The sequence below is a fragment of the Felis catus genome, chromosome B4 (assembly GCF_018350175.1).
Source record: "Felis catus isolate Fca126 chromosome B4, F.catus_Fca126_mat1.0, whole genome shotgun sequence".
Taxonomy (NCBI): Eukaryota; Metazoa; Chordata; class Mammalia; order Carnivora; family Felidae; genus Felis; species Felis catus.
In genome coordinates this window covers 86,440,115-86,459,850 of record NC_058374.1, presented here as the reverse complement: position 1 = coordinate 86,459,850, position 19,736 = coordinate 86,440,115, and the positions used below count along the sequence as shown (strand labels likewise).

Below are 19,736 nucleotides of genomic sequence, written 5' to 3'. Positions count from 1 at the left end.
AATATTCCATCATATGAACATAGCACATTTTGTTTATCTCTTTTAACGTTTTTTCAACACAGAAGTGTGAATCAATTTTATAAAAGGTAAATGTAATGATAACATTCCCTTGCTTAACACCTTTAGTAGCATCCTTTGACATTTAGATCATCTTCAGTAAAGCTGATACGTAATTAATTAGTAATTTCATCTGTTTTTTCTTATTCATGCAGCCTCATCTTTCACCCTTTCTCCTTAACTTGGCTTCTTCGTCACCCATAATTTTTTCATAGTGAACTTCTTTTAATTCTGTTAAGATTTGTTTTAAGTAAACTCTACACCCAACATGAGCCTTGAACTTATGACACCGAGATCAAGGGTTGCATGCTCTATCAACTGAGCCAGTCAGGTGTCCCCATGGTGAACGACCTTTAGATTCCCAAACTTCTGAAGATTACACTCATTCCTCGGCTCTGATTTATATTGTCCTCCTTGTCATAAATACTCTAGTTTTGTTTAATAAATTCCTACTCATCTTTCATATTATACACTAAGTGTTAATATCTTTTGGAACTTTTTTATAACCACCTTTGACTGTGTCACGTGCTCTTGGTATACATTCTTATACCACTCAATGTGGTCTTGTTTCAGTGATTGTCACACATTACTACAACATTCTATCCTATTCTATCTCTCTCAATAGGTAATACACGCTGTGAAGATAGCAATAGCAACTACATTTTTCATTATCTTATTCTAAAAGCTAAAAACATCGTGCTTACTAAATGGTCAGTGAATAAGCTAAATATCAAATAAATTAAACAATGAGTGAGGACTCAGCCCAGTTATTTTTTATAAGCTGTATTTTTAAAAAATGAAATAAATTACAGTGCACTCATTTTTTAAAACATGAGATATTAGGAATGAAATTTTTTGATACAATCTACAAAGCTGTTCAACAATGTTTGAAGCAAGTGTTTGCAATTAAACAGAAACTCAAATCACCAGAATTTTCCATTACATAAGCACTGAAGTAAGAATTCAGCAGCAATGCAAAGTTGAGATGATACATTAACAAATTACTGATGTCTTGCTCTAATTCCCTGGCCCCTTAGGCTTTCAGAACATGTATTTCCTTAGCAGGTGAATACTAAGAGTACTAGAAACTCAGAAACAAATACAAATTCCTTTTTATCTGGTTCTGTCTTCATAAGCTCATTTCACAATTAAATCCTTGATAGTTTTCTTTTTTTTTTTTTTTTTTTAATTTTTTTCAACGTTTATTTATTTTTGGGACAGAGAGAGACAGAGCATGAATGGGGGAGGGGCAGAGAGAGAGGGAGACACAGAATCGGAAACAGGCTCCAGGCTCTGAGCCATCAGCCCAGAGCCCGACGCGGGGCTCGAACTCACGGACCGCAAGATCGTGACCTGGCTGAAGTCGGACGCCCAACCGACTGCGCCACCCAGGCGCCCCAATCCTTGATAGTTTTCATTAAGTCCAAGTATTTATCTTCAAATGCTTCCAGCCACATTGGCTTACTTGCAATTTTCAGTCAGTCTTACTGACCTCCTAGAAAATGAAATTCTACCCAAGACTCCAGATCCATGGCTGAAATGGCATCATATTTTGCCCAGTTTCACTTACACTGACTTACTGCCTAGGTACTGGGATCTTTATATATCTTCTATACTTGACAACCCATTACAGCAACATGCACTTGCCTGCCCACCTTAAATACCATCTGCCACTATATTCACCTGCATCCTTACTCCACTTACTTGTTTAGAGATTTAGTGATTTATTTATTCGATGAATCCTTCTTGAGTGCTTACCTTGAACGAAGCACAAACGTAAAACCGTGACAAATGACTTGAAAGAGCGTTAGTATAAAGTATAGTGAGCTTCACAGAGCATAAAATCTGGAACCATATGGTCTAGATTTGAATCCCAGATTTGACACTTCTGAGTTGTGTGCACTTGGGCAGTTTACTTAAGTGTTCTCTTCTTCTGATTCTTTATTTGATGTCGTCAAGCCTCCAAGGAAAGAGGTTGTATAAGCCTGCAGACATCTTACAGCTAACCAGGATACTTCTTTTAAAGTTTGTAATCATCTCCATCTAAGAATTCTGTGAGAGAGCAGCATGCCTAAAGATGAATTTATCTAATGGGAAAAACTTACCTATTTCTTAAGAGCAACAGATGGGGACACAACAGGCACCCTGTATTAGTGGCAGAGAATAAGAACAGCTCAGGGAACATGGAGCTTCATGAAAAAGGAAGTAAGAAAGTTAGCATCAAAGCCTCTATGTGATTTCCAAGCTATCTGAGTTCACCTTTTCTGCTTAGGTTTAGAGAAGAGGCAAGAGAATCCAACCTGCCCCCCACATCTACTGTGTTCATAAAATCCCAGTGCGTTCACTCCAAACACACATTCTTTTGTGTTTGCAGTCATGAAAACTCCAGAGCCTGCTGAAGAGGCAGTGGAAGGGACTAGAGTATCAACTGACATCACAACAAACGGAGATTATCCTTTCCTTAGTCCTTAGCCAAACACGGAACTCGTAGGGTTGACAAAAAATAAATAAAAGGCAGAGCAGCTCAGGGAGCAACAGACATAGGTCCTTCACTTAAAAATGTCCCAGCCAATTTCCCCTGAAGAGTCTAGGGCAGCTGGATAAATAAGTAGAAACACATCTACAATGACTTCGAAATCCACAGATTCAACAAAATTGGCTTTTGCCTCATCCACTTTATGGCTTAGTTCCCCAACGCTTTAGGGAAGGAAGCAAGGACAGGACACCTGACACCACATGTGGCTATTTACATTTCCATTAAGTGAAATCATATAGAATAAAAAATTGAAGTCCTCAATTAATTATTTTTATAGAATTAAAAATTGAGTCTTGAACAGCTGACTCTTGAACAATGTAAGCATTAGGGGCACTGACCCCTATTGAGCTAAAATCCACATACAGCTTCTTCACTCCCCAAAAACTTAATTACTAACGGCTTATAGTTGGCCAGAAGGCTTACCAATAGCATCAACAATCAATTAACACATATTTTGTAGATGTATTATATACTGTATTCTTACAATGAAGAATGTAAGCTACAGAAAAAAATCTTATTAAGAAAGTCATAAGAAAGAGAAAACACATTTACAGTGCTATACTACATTTATGGAAAAAAATCTGTGCATGAGTGAACCCACATAATTCAAACCCAAGTTGTTAAAGGGTCAACTGGACTTAACAGCACATGTAGCTAGTGGCTACCTGTTAGCCCAGATGTACAGAATATTTATATCATTGCAGAAAGTTCTACTGAACATTATCATCTAGACACAGCAATTCTATTCCCAGGCATCTACCTTGGAGAAACCCACATACATAATTCAAGAGACAACTATAAGAATGTTTATACCAGATGCGTTTGTAATGGGAAAATACTAGAAACTGCCCAAATGCCCATCAAGAGGAGAATTTACAAACTCTATCATATGCATATAGTGGGATACTACACAACATTGAAAATTAATAGTAGGTATACACATTAGTGTGGATGAATATCACATAATGTTAGGTTAAATAAAAAGGCCACAAAAGAACCATGTAACAGTTAAAACCAAACAACATGCTGTTTAGGATAAGTATTTGGTAAACTTGCAGAGAAAAACAAGGGAATGAGCAACACAAAATTCAGGATACTGATTTCTTATAGATAATAGGAAGAAGTGATCAGGAAGGTGTGCAATAGGGATACCAACATTATTGGGAATTATTCTATTTCTGAAGCAAGGTCATGGGGATGATGGTACTTACTATTGTACTTTTGTTCACATTTTGACAACTCTAAAGTCAGAACGGTCTTACAATCACTGTTAGCATGTAGCAGTTGTGAGGTGGTTGTTTTTGCCTTAGAAATATCTTATCCAAAATGATTTCTCTATGTTTTTCTTTTTATACATGCATAAAAATGGTATGTCAAGAATCTGTCTAAATCTAAAGATCTCTTTTAATACATATTTAAAACTCCTAAGTTGAAAAAAAATAAAATTTAAGAACAAATATGACCAAAATTTAAGGGGCACCTGAGTGGCCCAGTCTGTTAAGCGTCCGACTTTGATCAGGTCATAATCTCGTGGTTTGTGAGTTCGAGCCCTGTGTCGGGCTCTGTGCTGACAGCTCGGAGCCTGGAGCCTGCTTTGGATTCTGCGTCTCCCTCTCTTTCTGCCCCTCCCTCACTCACGCTCTCTCTCACACATAAACATTAAAAATTTGTTTAAATGACTGAAACTTAAAATTCAACACTATCTCCTCAAAATAGAAATATTGCTACTGTGCATACAGAAAAGTACATATCCCAATTCATGAAAATGACCATTTACCCTTGAACCCCACTACATTGCCTAAATTTAATATGGTCTTTAAACTGGTGGATGAGGTGAGGTGAGCATTGACAAAGTGGATTAAAGTGATCTTTTAATAATAACCTATGAATTGTGAGAAAAATATTCTAAAATGGCAAGAAAACAAAATAGAGAATTTATAGTATCTTCTAGTGGGTTAAAATGTCCTAGAAGTTATCAAGTAAGTACAAGACAGTTTATCCAAAGAAAGCCATATTTCTCACAGTCTTATAAGAAAAGATCAATAACTTTCATGACTTAAAAGTTACAGGTCTCAGGTGTTCATTACAGCTGTAGCTGATCTATCCCATGATTACATTTCCTTTCGAAGAATGCATGTTCCTAGTCTTTGTTAGACACCCAAATAGAGAAATTTTATCGTTTCCTTGGAGGACTGCTTCTTGCATAGTAGAATGCAGCATTTACAAAAGCTTAAAGAGATTTCTTGGAGTAAATAGAACTTCCCAGCCCAAGCAATGTTCACAAAAGGCATTATATAGAATATTTTTGCAAGTGGGTGACATGAGTGTTATATCAGCACAAAAGAGACAGTTTGGGGACAGAAATTTTCAAATCTCATTTCCTTAGGCAAACATGGTGCAGACTTGAATGTACTTTTTCAAAACATGGGTGGAGTTTCATTAAATTAATTCATAGGAATACATACAATTCAGCTTCAGCACTCTAGAATTCAGCATTAAAAGGAGATACAAGAATTTCAATTTCTTACCTATCATTTTCATTTGAAAATAAAACCTTTAAAAGAGTATTAATTTATTGCAAGGGCCAAAAAGCAGACAAAAGTTTGTCTTTCATTCAGCACTGTTATCTACTAAAACCACATTTTAGGTCCTCCAAAGCATGATTACTACCCTTGTTTGTCTTGACCCATTTTGTGCAAATGTTCTTACTTTTGCTTTTTTCTCCTTCCTCAAAACCCTGAAGGCTGCTTTGGCTGGCTTTCACATGCCAAAAGGTTAATATGCTAATTAATATTAAACATTCATACTTGGTAAGTCTGCGAATACCTCCCCCACCTGCAAAGGTAAATATCTCCATTCTCATTGCTAAGTTTTTGTTGTTGTTTTTTCTTTCTTTCTTCCTTCCTTTCCCTTCCTTCTTTTTCCTTCCTTCCTTCCTTCCTTCCTTCCTTCCTTCCTTCCTTCCTTCCTTCCTTCCTTCCTTCCTTCCTTCCTTCCTTCCTTCCTTCGATTGTAGACAGTTTGGAGAATCCACCAAGATATGGCTTCCTAACATTCATTGAAGAGTTCCTTCAGCAACAATTTCTCATTCATTACAAGTAGTAGAGAAGTAGTTATGTATTCTAGAGTATCTGATACTCTGGTATCAACAACCTTACAGTGGAAGATAAATGTCATGAGCAAAGAATTCCTACATAGGATGAGAATTTCTGAATTTCCCTTGAGATTTAAAGATTTATTGGGGGGCAACCTTCCCTATTCCTCCAAACAGGGCAGAGAAGTTATTTGAAAGGAGTTAAAAGAAAGAAGGCATGGTCTGAAGGTGACAGGGTTGGTCCACAAAAATGACTAGGGACAGCACTGCCAACAATTTACTAGAATTCGAAATCAGAAGCCAGCAAGATATTTGTTCTCTCAGTAGAGACAAGGGGAGGCAATCCTGAAAATCAAACCAGTAATTTATGTCTCAGAGAACAGACTGATCTAAATCTAACCATTTCACAACCCCCTGTACCCCCCCACCCCACCCCCCGCCCCGCCCCCCAGTGTCAGAGAATTGTATAAGCCAGGCACTCAGAAGTGATCCCAGGGAGAAGAAGGTAGAGTGGGCTGGGAATTTTTAAACCTAAAAAAACTGAAAAGAATCCTGGAATTTGATTTAGTTTTCCTGGAAATTACTAAATAAAGTTTTGGGCAGCAGGTTGAAACAAATGTGAGAAAAATATGAAGTCCAGTATAAATCAAAGCAGACAGTTCTGATTTTTGCACATCAGAATGTGTGGCTTATGAAAATTATAAACACTGAGCCCTGCATGTGACTTGGCTAGTTGCAGTATGATGAATACCTTTTGAACTGTTATTCTGAGGTAGCATGAGTGCATATAGAATATCCAATAATCTTACTGCCCTTGGCTTCTAGTGAATTTACAGTAAGCTAATCCCCCAAACTTTCTTCAAATGATTTTTAACAAGAACTTCTACATGTATTCATATATTTTTTGTTTGTTTGCTTATTTTTTTTAGAGAGAGAGAGAGAGCACTAGCCAGGGAGAAGGGCAGAGAGAGAGAGTCTTAAGCAGTTTCCACACTGATTTTTTCTGGGCTCTCAATTCAGTTTCATTGATCAATATGTACGTGTGCAGAGCTCAATCCCACAACCCTGGGATCATGACCTGAGCCGAAAAAAGACACTCAACTGACTGAGCCACTCAGGCATCCATACTTGCATATTTTTAAAAACATAATTATGTGAGCTTATATTTCCCACTCTGGCCATTAAAATGAACAAACAAAGAACCCCTGCATGGTATGTCATGGAAAACACATGAGAACTAGAATTCAACAAACCTGGGTTTGAATCCCACTTGGTTACTTAAAGAAAGAAATATTATGCAAATTATGTAACTTATCTTGGACAACTCTGTATGAAACAAATATTGTTTTACTTTCTCCTTTCCATTCTTCAGGCCATTTTAAATTTGATTCTTTATTAGCACAAGATATTTGAGAGTTTTTATTTTAGTTATCGGTCTTTTAAATCTATAAAATAAGTGCACATGATCAGTGTTTTGTTTACTCATTATTAATTTCTTTAATTTTCCCTTGAAGATGGAATACTAAAATTGTTTCAAGGCAGCCCCATCTTAACATGTGTGTTCCCAGTCTCCCTTACAGCAATGAATGAGCACATGACACTGGGCAGCCTTATTAGTGGTGTGTGGGTGTTTGATAAAGCTTCTGCTTTCCTGATTAAAGGAGGCACTGATTATTGTTGCTGTTGGCCCCCTTCCATTTTTTTTAAATTTTTTTTTAACATTTATTCATTTTTGAGAGTGAGAGAGACAGAGCATGAGTGCGGGAGGGGCAGAGAGAGAGGGAGACACAGAATGTGAAGCAGGTTCCAGGCTCCGAGCCATCAGCACAGAGCCCTACACGAGGCTCGAACTCACAAACCATGAGATCATGACCTGAGCCGAAGTCGGATGCTTAACCACCTGAGCCACCCAGGCGCCCCTGCCCCCCTTCCATTTCTAATTCCTGTATTGAACACAGATTTGATATCTGAAGCTGCAGCAGCCATCTTTTGATAATGGCATAGATAACAAAATTACATTTTCAGGAAATGGAATAGAGAAAGGCAGAGCCTCGGTTCTTAGTAACCCAACTGAACAATTATAAAAACTCTGGTGCACTTTTCACAGATATAGAAAAAACAAAGTCCTAAATTTGTATGGAAATACAAAAGAACCCAAAGAGCAAAATCAATCTTGAGAAAGAACAAAGCTAAATAAATATACCACACTTCCTGATGTCAAACTATATTACAGAGCTACAGTAATCAAAACAGTATGGTGTTGGCATAAAAACACACAAATCAATGAAATGTAATAGAGAGCCCAGAAATAAATCCATGCATACATGGATTAATAAGTTTTTCCCAAATTAGCCAGGAATATACATACAATGGAGAAAGGAATGTCTCTTGAGTAAATCATGTGGGAAAACTGGATAGCCAGATGGAAAAGGATGAAATTGGGTCCCAGCTTATACTACACATAAAAATGAACTCAAAATATATTAAAGACTTGCATATAATACCTGAAATCATAACACTCCTAGATGAAAACAGAGTGAATAAATTCCTAGACACTGGTCTTTGAAATTTTTTTTTTGGATTTGACACCAAAAGCAAAGATAACAAAAGAAAATAAACAAGTAGACCTACACCAAACTTACCAAGCTTCTGGTCAGCAGAAGAAACCACCAACAAAATGAAGACAACCTATGCAATAGGACAAAAGATTTGCAAGCCACATTTTTGACAGGAGATTAATATTCATAATTTAGGAGAACTCCTACAACTCAATAGCAAATAAAAATAATTAGTAATATGTCAATTAAAAACTTGGCAAAAAAGCCCTGAATAAACACTTTTCCAAAGAAGATACACAAATGGCCAACAGGTAGATTAAAGGTACTCAATATCACTAATTATCAGGGAAATACAAAAGAAAGCAAAAAACAAAACAAAAAACAAAAGACCATGATGGGGTATCACGTCACACCTGCTGGTAACCCTAGCATCCAAAAAGATAAGAGATAACAAGCGCTGGCATGGATGGAGAGAAAAGGGAACCCTCTTGCACTGCACTTGAACTGGTGTAGCCACTATAGAAAACAGTATGGAAATTCCTCAAATTAAAAATACAAATATCATACAATCATGTAATCCCACTTCTATTTATATACCCAAAGAAAATGAAATAATTATCTTGAAAAGATATCTACACTTCTATGTTTCATCATTTACAATAGGCATCATTTACAATAGGCATCATTTACAATAGGCAAGTTATGGAAACAACCTAAGCATTTGTCAATAGATGAAAGGATAAAAATGTGATATTTATATGGAATATTATTCAGCCTTAAAAAAGAAGGAAATCCTGTCATTTGCAACAGCGTGAATGAACCTGGAGGGCGTTATGCTAAGTGAAATAAGCCAGACAAAAAAAGACAGATACCACATGGTAATATTCATATGAGAAGGAAAACAGGGAAGGGGAGGGGAGGGGAGGGGAGGGGAGGGGAGGGGAGGGGAGGGGAGGGGAGGGAAGGGAAGGGAAGGGAAGGGAAGGGAAGGGAAGGGAAGAAGCCAGACAGAGAAAGATGGATACCACATGATAACACTTATATGAGAAAGAAAAGAAGGAAGAGAAGGAAAGGAAGAGGAGGGGAGGGGAGAAAGGAAAAGGGAAAAAAGGAAAGAAAGAATAGAAGATGAATAAAGAATAGAAAAGTGTTTGCCAGGAGCTGGGGTAGAGGAAATTGAAAGAGGTCAGTAAAAGGGTACAAGGTTTCAATTATAAGATTGAATAAGATCTCAGTAATATATAATATGGTGACTGTAATTGATAACACCATATTATATTATTGAAATCTGCTAAGAAAGTAGAACTTAAGGTAAATATGTAAGATGAAGAATGTATTAACTCGATAGGGGAATCCTTTTGCAATGTATGCATATAACCAATTATCATGTCGTACACTTTAGATAACTCACAATCTTGTCAATTATATCCCAACGAAGCTGAAAAACTACTCCTGTTTGCCACTAGCTTAATGGCAATTAGTATTATTGTATTATTTTTTAGAATAAACCCAAAGGCTATTGTGGGGGAATTAGTGCCAAAAGTCACCGGGATCATCAAAATCTGCATTGCTCTGTTGCAAAGACAGCCAGAGCTGCCTGTTTCTTCCTTATACACTGCCGTATGGTTTCAATTATACATACAGAAGTGGATAGGGTATGAACCGGACTTCCTGGGTCTGTACCCAGAAATTAACTTTTCAGCTTTAGAATGGGAACAAATAAGGCAAACTTTGGAATGCTCAGTTGCCAAAATCATTTTCTGTACAATCTCTGATTTTATGCTGTATTACCTACAGCAGAAATTAATTACTGGATTTTCCTTTCTGTGATATGCGAATAAAGATGAGTAGTTTAAACAGGACAAAAAAAAAAGCAAAAAAAAAAAAAAAAGACCATTCTAGCAAATGCATAACTCCAAATTTCTCAAAAGAAAAATAAACTCCTATTTCTTTAAGCTACAGTGAAATGTGTTTTGTTATTGCAATTAAGCACAATGCATACTAAATAGTAATATGCCACCTGTGTCTTAATCCAAGCAACTACTATCAATATTAAACCATATACGAATTACAATAGAGCTTTATGGCATGCTTATAAAAACATTCTTTAGCCTGGGAATTTATTATTCAGCACATCCTATGTAACATTGTTAAACAATTTATAAATACATGTAACTCAAACTCCCAATTGTTAGATTTTGGCATAAGATAGTGCCATATAAAACTCTTACTTTTAAATTTTTTTAAATATTTAATCAAACAATAATAAAAGCATATAAAATTTAAAGTTTTAAAAGAAGGAAGTAGACCCTTACACCCATCAGGGTACATACCTTCAAAAAAGCAAAAAGTGCACCCGGGTGGCTCTCAGTCCATTAAGTGTCTGACTCGGTTTCAGCTCAGGTCATGATTTCATGGTTTGTGAGATCCAGCCCAGTGTCAGATTGACAGCAAAGAGCCTGCTTGGGTTCTGTCTCTCCCTCTCTCTCTGCCCTTCCCAAGCTCATGTGCACACTGTCTCTCTCAAAATAAGGAAATAAATTTAAAAAAATAGTAAGTGTTGGGTGAGGATGTGGAGACACTGGAATGCTTGCATACTATTAATGGGAATATAAAACGGTGCACCCACTATGGAAAACAGCATGCAAGTCCCTCAAAAAACTGAAGAATTACCACATGATCGAGCAATTCTACGTTGGGATACGTGCCCCCCCCCCAAAAATGAAAGAAGACACTAAAATAATTATTTGTACAGCTACTTTCATAGTAGCATCATTTCCAATAACCAAAAGGTAGAAATAATCTAAATGTCCACTGGTAGACAAATGAATAAGCAAAATATGTTATACACATTCAATGCAAATTATATAGCCTTACTTTTAAGAAAGAAAGGGAATTCTAAAGAATGCTACAACACGGATAAACCTTGAGGACATTATGCTAAATGAAATAATCCAGTCACAAAAAGACAAATACTTTATGATTAAACTTACATGAAGTACACAGAGAAGTCAAATTCATAGGGACAAAAAGTAGAATAGAATCATGGTTGCCAGTGACTGAGGAAAAGGAGAAATGGGTGTTTATTTAGTGGATATGGAATCATAAGATGAAAGAGTTCTGGAAGTTGGTTGCACAACAATGTGAATGAACTTAACTACTACTGAACTATACACTTAAAAATAATTGAGATGGTAGAGGGGACACCTGGGTGGCTTGGCTCAGGTTATGATCTCGCAGGTCGTGGGTTCAAGCCCCGTGTCAGGCTCTGCGCTGACAGCTCAGAGCCTGGAGCCTGCTTTGGATTCTGTGTCTTCCTCTCTCTCCCTGCCCCTATCCCACCCACACTCTGTCTCTCTCTCTCTCTCTCTCAAAAATAAACAAACATTAAAAAATTGAAAACAATAATTGATATGGTAAATTTTATGTTAAGTGTTTTGGGCCACTTTAAAAATTGAAAAAATAATTGCTGGAGCCTAAATCCCTGAATTCTTCCTCAAAAATGACCCAAGTCCCTGCTTCTCTTTTCTCTATTTTTCTCAAAACTGTGTGTGTATACATATAATTAACTCACCATTTAATACTTATTCTGACCGTTTATGTGTTGTTTGCTGCTGATTCAAGTAATGATTCATGATCACTTTCCCTATATTCAGTAACTTTTTGTACTTTCTAGAGTCAATAATGAAACTGATTTCGTATCTTTTGTTTCCTATGCTCTATCACAATTTTTCCAATGAAATTACAAACCTCTCTATAAAATAGTCTCCACATTATGTTACACATGAGGTACTCAAGTCATTTCTTCCTTCTCATTCTATAATCATGAAGCCCTCACAAAATTATCTTCCTTCTCCAATCTGTACTGTTTGCTGTCTAAATTGATGGACAGTTACCTTCCTGAGACTCTGTCCCAGTTCTGTATTAAATCCTGTTTCCCAGGTTCTTTGCTAATTCCTTTTCTGGTTGACACTATTATTTAATGCTTCACATTCTCCTAAGTATCCTAAGACAGAGAATTAGATGTTTTAAGAAATTCTTTGTTTATAAATTACCTGTTTCTTTTATATTCAACTTCTCTTAGGGGGGAGGACTGGGTATAGATTTTTAGCTAACATTTTTGCTGAGAATTTTAAAGTAGTTTTATATTTTCTTCTAGCATGAGTGGTATTGAGAGATTCTTTCCTATTTGAATTCCTGATCTTTGGTAAGTAACCTATATTCTTTCTTTGATTTTGCTTTTGGTTTCTGTAACTTTTCTGTTGAGTACAGATGTCTGGCAATCTTTGTTGTTCTGTCATATAGTCTTTGGAAGCAGTGTGAATGGGGAAAGCCAGTCACCTGATATGCTTCATTGTATGGTAATCAACTAAAGCATCAACCATATTATTGGAGAACTTCATGCATTGGAATCTACAGTTTTTTATTTTCTGTGTTTCCTCTGAGGCTACTCAATTTCTCCAAAGGATCTCCCCAACCCCTTCCAGAGGAATACACGGTTGGCTGTATTTCAGTACTCTTGAAGCCTAACAATGCAAGAGGGTGCAGGAATCAAGACTTACTCTCCTGTTTCCACATACCACTCTCCCAGCTTTTCACGGTCTTACTTCTCTAGGACTTTAGTCTTTATGTTCCAATTTATGTATAAAAAATACACAATCTTTGTGGGAACAACAGATCTTATGCAAATATTCAAACAAGGGAGAAGATGTGAGGATCTCACTAATTCTTATAAATGCTCTCACCTGTTTCCCTTGTTTCTGGCCAATCCACTCATTTTGCCTTTATTGTCCTGTCTGCTGGCTCCCTGAGGCTTTCTGGGAATATGAGGCTTGAATTATCTTTTTTGTCATAAGTATTCCCCTTTGAAGGTTCTTGATGTTTAGCTTCTTTAGGTCTGCTAAATCTTTTTATTCATTTCTACTACCTGTTAATATTTATTCATCATTGGCTCTTTTTTCCCCATGAATCTGTTTATACAAGTTTGTACATTCTCTTTCTGATACTATCACATTAGCAAAATTTCAGTATGGAAGCAGAGGTAAACATTTTCATCCAATCTACCGTGTAACAAGCATTCTTTACAGTGTATACAGGGCTGGCCGGAGAGATCTAATGAGAAGAAAATAAAAATATTGCACAAATTTCAAAGTATCACAAAACCTAGTGTTATACCTATGACTATCATGCTCTCCAGTTTAAAACTTTATTTTCCTCTTTTTGACGAAACCTAAAATTGTCATCGAAATCCTGACACAACTTCCATTTTCCATTTATTTCTCAAAAGTTACAGTAGGCTTAAGCTTACTCATTTTTGTGCCTCAGTATTTAGTTACACGAAGAACCATATATTACCTTACTTAAAACAGTAAACTAAATTCTTTTTACTTCCTTGCATACCATGGTTTTCATTCACTTATAATCATGTTATACATCATTGTTCCTTTTTAAACATGATATTCTATATTTCCTCTGATATGTCATTCTCTTTGACTGAAAGGACCAATTTTACTTAGGAAGTAGAATATTTGTTTGAAATAAATTATCTTCTATGAAAATAAAATGTAAATAATCACCCAATTCTCCAATTTTCTTCTTGCATTCAATGTTAAAACTATAACACAGAAGGAAAAAAAGTCCACAAAATGAAGGTCACCAAATACAGTCAGTTAAAAAATCAATGAATGAATACAATTCAATCTTAAAATGTTTAAGGACACTTATTTTAAAATAATGATGAATGCTTAATGCTTGAATTGGTTTTTCATGCATATATAGTGACATCTAATATTTCATTTTCCTAAATTCCTTATGGTTTGTATGAGAAAAGTCACTGCCTTGAAACTGATACCCAGATCAGACACAGTACTAGTCTACCTGGAAAACAAAACACAAAAACCAAAAAAAAAACTAATCTTTCACACTGAGCTAATTCAATACCTAAACGATTAAGACTTCTTTCCAAATTTTAATTTTATGATAAATTTGAACAAAAAGATGTGAGATTCTGTTTTTGCATGTTTACAGTCTATTAGTATGATTAATAGTGATTAAATAAATTTTGACTGTTTAAATTGTCTATTATTTGTCTTCTCTGAAAATATTATTTTTATGCATTTCAAACATATCTAACATCATTTATTTATTTTTCTTTTTACCATTTGTTTAATTTTGAGAGACACAAAGAGACAGAGCACAAGCAGGGGAGTGGCAAACAGAGAGGGAGACACAGAATCCAAAGCAGGCTCCAGGCTCTGAGCCGTCAGCACAGATCCCGACATGGGGCTTGAACCCATGAACCGTGAGATCATGACCTGAGCTGAAGTCTGACACTTAACCCACTGAGCCACCCAGATGCCCCTAACATCATTCATTTATTAAGACAGCATATTAAAATTTTGCAGTAAAATTATTTAAATTATAATTAGTATTCATATTGTAATTTTGTGTACAGAAATTTTCTATATGTATAAATGTTAGATATACATTTCAAAAAAATGATACCATCTTAATTTTAATTTGGTAAAAAAACAAGCCTTTACAAGATCAGAAATTTGGTTTTAAACAACATCTAAATATTTATTCTTACACATCTGTTTGGGTTGAGAAACATACTAATTTGATATAGTTTCTTGTTAAATATCTGCCATACAGAGTTTGCAAAAATAGATTTTTTAAAAAGTAAGTTTATATATTTTTTAAGGAATACCTCAAACTTCATTCCTGCTGAATGAACACAAAATTAACTCAGAGGAATTACTTTATTTGGGCATACTAAAATATACCTATATAGGTGGATATAATTATATCTAAACACAGATAGGTAGGTATAATCATATTTAACAACTAAACAGATAAGCTAAAACAATTTTTCACCTTGCCCAAAGATACTTTGTTTTACAAAGAAATCCCTTCAAATGTTTTTTCAGATTTAACTTAAAGTATTTATATTTCTTTCATACACAATGCTATGGTCTAAATATGTGTTTCCTCCCTTCCACCCCCCCCCAAAAAAAAAAAACTCTTATGTTCAAACTCAATCCTCAATATGATGTTACTTGGAGGTGGAGTCGTTAGGAGGTGATTGAGGGATGAGGGTGACCCAATGAATGGGATTAATGACTTATTGAAAGAGATGTCAGAGAGCCCCCTTGCCCCTTCTGCCACATGAGGACACAGGGAGAACCCAAGGTCTCATGAGACACAGCATCTTCCAGTGCCTTCATCCTGGACTTCCTAGCCTCCAGAATTGTGGGGAAGCTATTTGTTGTTGAAGCCATTCTGTCTATAATATTTTGCTATAGCAGCCAGAACTCAGACATGCAACTTTCTGACAACACATGACTTGTGCTAAACATAAATATCAATAAAAATTATACATTTTCCAGTATAAATAAGCAAATTGTATATTATTTTAAACCTCAGCTAAAAAAAATACTAAGGTAGTATTAGGGTCACTGCCAGGGTCAGTGGCAGATGATCAAGACTCTTCCTAACTTTGCCATTTCTCTGTAGTTTTGCTGAAGATACGTCATCATTTATGTTTAAGTTATTAATTTTATACTAAGAGGACTGGAGCATATATATCCTCTTAATTTCCTTAGAAAACCAACATTCCCTATGTTTATCATGTTTTGCAAGTTTCAGATGACTTAATGTGAGTATACATGACAATGATAAAAGTATTAGGAATACTGGATTTATCTAGAGATCTGCCTAAAACATCCAATCATAATGCTTTCATTAAATGGTAAATGATGTAATTCAGTACAGAAATAAATTTAGCTTTATGTGTTTGATATTCATACAACAATAATACTGATCTCCTCCCGAAGTTCATTGCTCAAGTCTTCTTAATCCTTTGGCTTCCTTCTGTCCTTTTCATATGGCTTCCTAAACCACTGTGTTGTAATAGATTCTCTTTCCCTGACAGAGAAACCTGGCCTGTATGTTAAGATTAGACCTCCCACTGCTGTGCATAAGTTAATAACTAAAATAGTAAAGAAGCATTTCAACTGAATATACTCAAGGCAACACTAAAAACCTGGATGAAAGTCTTTCATATCTTATCCCTTTTTGAGAAAGTTGAGTGGTTTTTGTTTGTTGTATCAAAGAGAAAAAAGAGACCTCAGGGTGCTTGGGTGGCTCAGTCGGTTAAGTGTCTGACTCTTGACTTAGTCCCAGGTCATGATCTCAAGGTTCATGAGTTCAAGCCCTACGTTGGGTTCTGCCCTTTAAGTGCAAAGCCTGCTTGGGATTCTCTCTCTCCCTCTTTCTCTGCCCCTTCCCTGCTTGTACACATGCACGTGCTTTCTCTCTCTGAAAATAAACAAACATTAAAACAAAGAAAGGCCTGAATTTCACTAACGTATAAGCAGGCCAACACAATTGAAATACAATATGATTCCTAAATTTAGCAACGTAAGAGCTCAGAGCCAGCCATAATTGTGAAAATGCTAGCTGCAGGGAATGTATAACAATCTTTGACAGGGCTCTGCTCTCCAGGGATTTTAAGATTTACTTTAAATATTAAGGGACAAAGACACCCTAGCTGGCATCTGGCTACAAGTGCAAGACTTTTATTTGTCTTGAAACTATTTTCCAAGGTGTTTTAAGAACTGAGAATTCTTAGCTAAAACTAAATATTGATAATCTGTTCAACCATCTTTTGTTTCCAAAAGGGACACTAAAATTTACTCTTTTTTTTTCTTTATGAAAGTATTCACCCTTTCTTATCCAAAACACTTATATTTGCTTTTACTCAGATGTGCTTTTGGAAACAGTAAGAAAAAAACTCCATGAGAGTAATAGAGGAGCAGCAGTAAGAGAGGATTAAGACTGCAATTAAGGTTTGGAATAAGATGCTGAGCCAAAACCATCCAGTTTGAAAATACTAGTCTATGACAGTGCAGTCCTGGAACATTTGAAAGTCAATTGTTCCAAAGATTCAAATATATTAGGCTCACCATGAATTTTAGTGATCAGTTCTTCCTAAAATGAAAAATCCTATTAGTCTAATAGTAGACTATTAGTAGGGTTGAAGAATAACCCACTGCTTTGAGTTGTAGAAGTATTATCAATCAAATAAAGCTTGTTGGCTTTATTTCTTGAATTTGAGCTTCTTGTTTTTGTATTTAATAATTACGGTTTATATAACATGCAACATTCTCTCAAGTCTATATTTACATTTTGGTAACTTTGTTTCCATTGATCCACTAAAGATAATTTACTTATTTTGTCATTGTTTTATTTAGACTGAGACTGTTTACTGTTTACAGGTTATACCGACACTTTCCACAGAACCATATTCCTTAAATGCACTGCATAAGTAAAACCCCGTTTCTCTGAGAGGCACAATCTCTAGAAGTTAATTTCTTAAACATCATCACCCTCCCTGAAAGGACTGCACCATCATAATTCCCTCCTGGCGGAAAAAGAAGACAACAGTATTCCTTCGTGATCCAAAGAAAACTTTCCCTGTTGGTCCTAGGTTTATGGCAGCAGAAAAGAGAAGAGGGGGCTAGGGTGATAGTTAGAGGTAACAGAGCTGGCTCATTCACCTGTTGATATGCTGCCTCTTTTCCAGATTCTTTTATAATGAAGCTTTCTTGATTCCTCTTAACCTTAAACTTGCACTTCCAGTTGCCAATGCTGGGCAGTCAAAGTCCCACTCCAGTATCTTATTCCTGCTTTATAAAGAAAGTGTAAACTCTTTGATAGAATAATCTGCAAATATTCACCATTAGTTATTTTAAATATTGCCCATGGACAATATGTATGCAACTCAATTGCTATCAGACATTCATTAAACTACTTTATAGAGTAAATATCATAGCATTTTGGAAAATATAACCATTTTAAAAGATAATAGCCAAAACTTCTCTTACAGAATTTTCCTCCCTTTCCTTTCCTATTTTTTCTGTGTTACCTGTCTGTATTTCTTCTCACACACACAACAGACATACACACTTTATTCTAAATACAGAGATGATGCTGTTTTCTACTTTTTTTTTGACAAAAAACTACTGTCAAAGGGCAGAAAGGAAAACACACTGTCAAAGAACTATTTCTGTAGGATGATTCCTCTAGGGACATATTTTAACATCAGTCATACTAGGAAGAAAGCATTAATTCAAAAGAACACTTTTAAATCTGGAGGTGTGCACAGAGCATATATATGCAGAATATATAAAACTTATATATGTTGATATGAACTTCTGTAAGATCTAAAATTTATGGTTTGATCAGAATTTCCATGTTTCATTACTGTGGAGGCCATTTCAATCATATGAAGATTAACTTTAAGGTCATATAACATATTTCTTTAAATATATACATATTTAGGAAATTCTGGTGGGAACGACAGATTTGTGTTAAAATACTTTCTCTAATTATCTAGAGATACTAAGTCAGAACCAAGCAAAATTCACCATTTTACAAGTTTAACTCAAATTTTACTGACTCCAAATATGATTTAAAAATCACTCTAGGGTTTTAGCTCTTTTTTCACTATGTGTAGAGAGATAACCATAAAAACAACTGATCCTCTTATTTAATAATCAAAACAATTTCTTCAAATTATCCTCATGAATAAAGACTATGATTTGAATATGTTTTCAGAGCAAAGTAATATTAAGAAATCCTATTTATTCCTCTCTGAATCTCTATGGAAGCAAATAATTTAACTGCTAGATGATTGATAAGTATCCCCATTACAACAGTATTATTACTGTAGTATTTGCTATAGAGGAAGATATTGCAAATATATTTTGTTTTTATCTCCGACATCTTCACAAAAAACAATTTTAAATTTTACATATCTATATAGGTATATAGGTATATGTGTTTACATGCATGTATAAATGCATATACCTGTATATCTATATACATTCATGTAAATGGTATGATTTCCTTAATTTCTCTAACACTTCATTATTAGTGTACATAAATGCAACATATTTCTGTACATTAATTTTGAATCCTGTGACTTTGCTGAATTCATTTATCAGTTCTAGTTTTTGGTGAAGTCTTTAGGGTTTTCTATATATAGTAGCATGTCATCTGCAAACTGGAAGTTTTAACTCTTCCTTACCTTTAGATACCTTTTATTTCTTTTTCTTGTCTAATTGCTGCACCTAGGACTTCAGTACTATATTGAATAAAAGTGAGAGTGGGTACACTTGTCTTGTCCTGGTCTTAGAGGAAAAGCTCTCAGTCTTTCACCATTGAGGATGATGTTAGCTCTGGGTTTTTAATATATGGCCTTTATTATGTTGAGGTATGTTCCTTCAAAATCTGCTTTCTTGAAAGTTTTTATTATGAATGGATGCTGTACTTTGTCAAGTGCTTTTCTTTTGCATCTGTTGAGATGATTATATTTTTTATCCTTCTTCTTATTGATATACTTATCATGTTCATTTGTTTGTGAATATTGAACCACTCTTGTATCCCTGGAAAAAAATCCCACTTGGTCATGAGGAATTGATTTGGC

The 19,736-nt window shown here is 35.4% G+C and overlaps 1 long non-coding RNA gene across 1 annotated transcript in view; it reads right to left on the bottom strand.

Moving 5' to 3' along the window:
* LOC123386623 overlaps positions 1 to 19,736 on the bottom strand; it is a 214,133-nt gene that overhangs the window by 139,394 nt on the left and 55,003 nt on the right. The gene's annotated exons all lie outside the window — the stretch shown is intronic.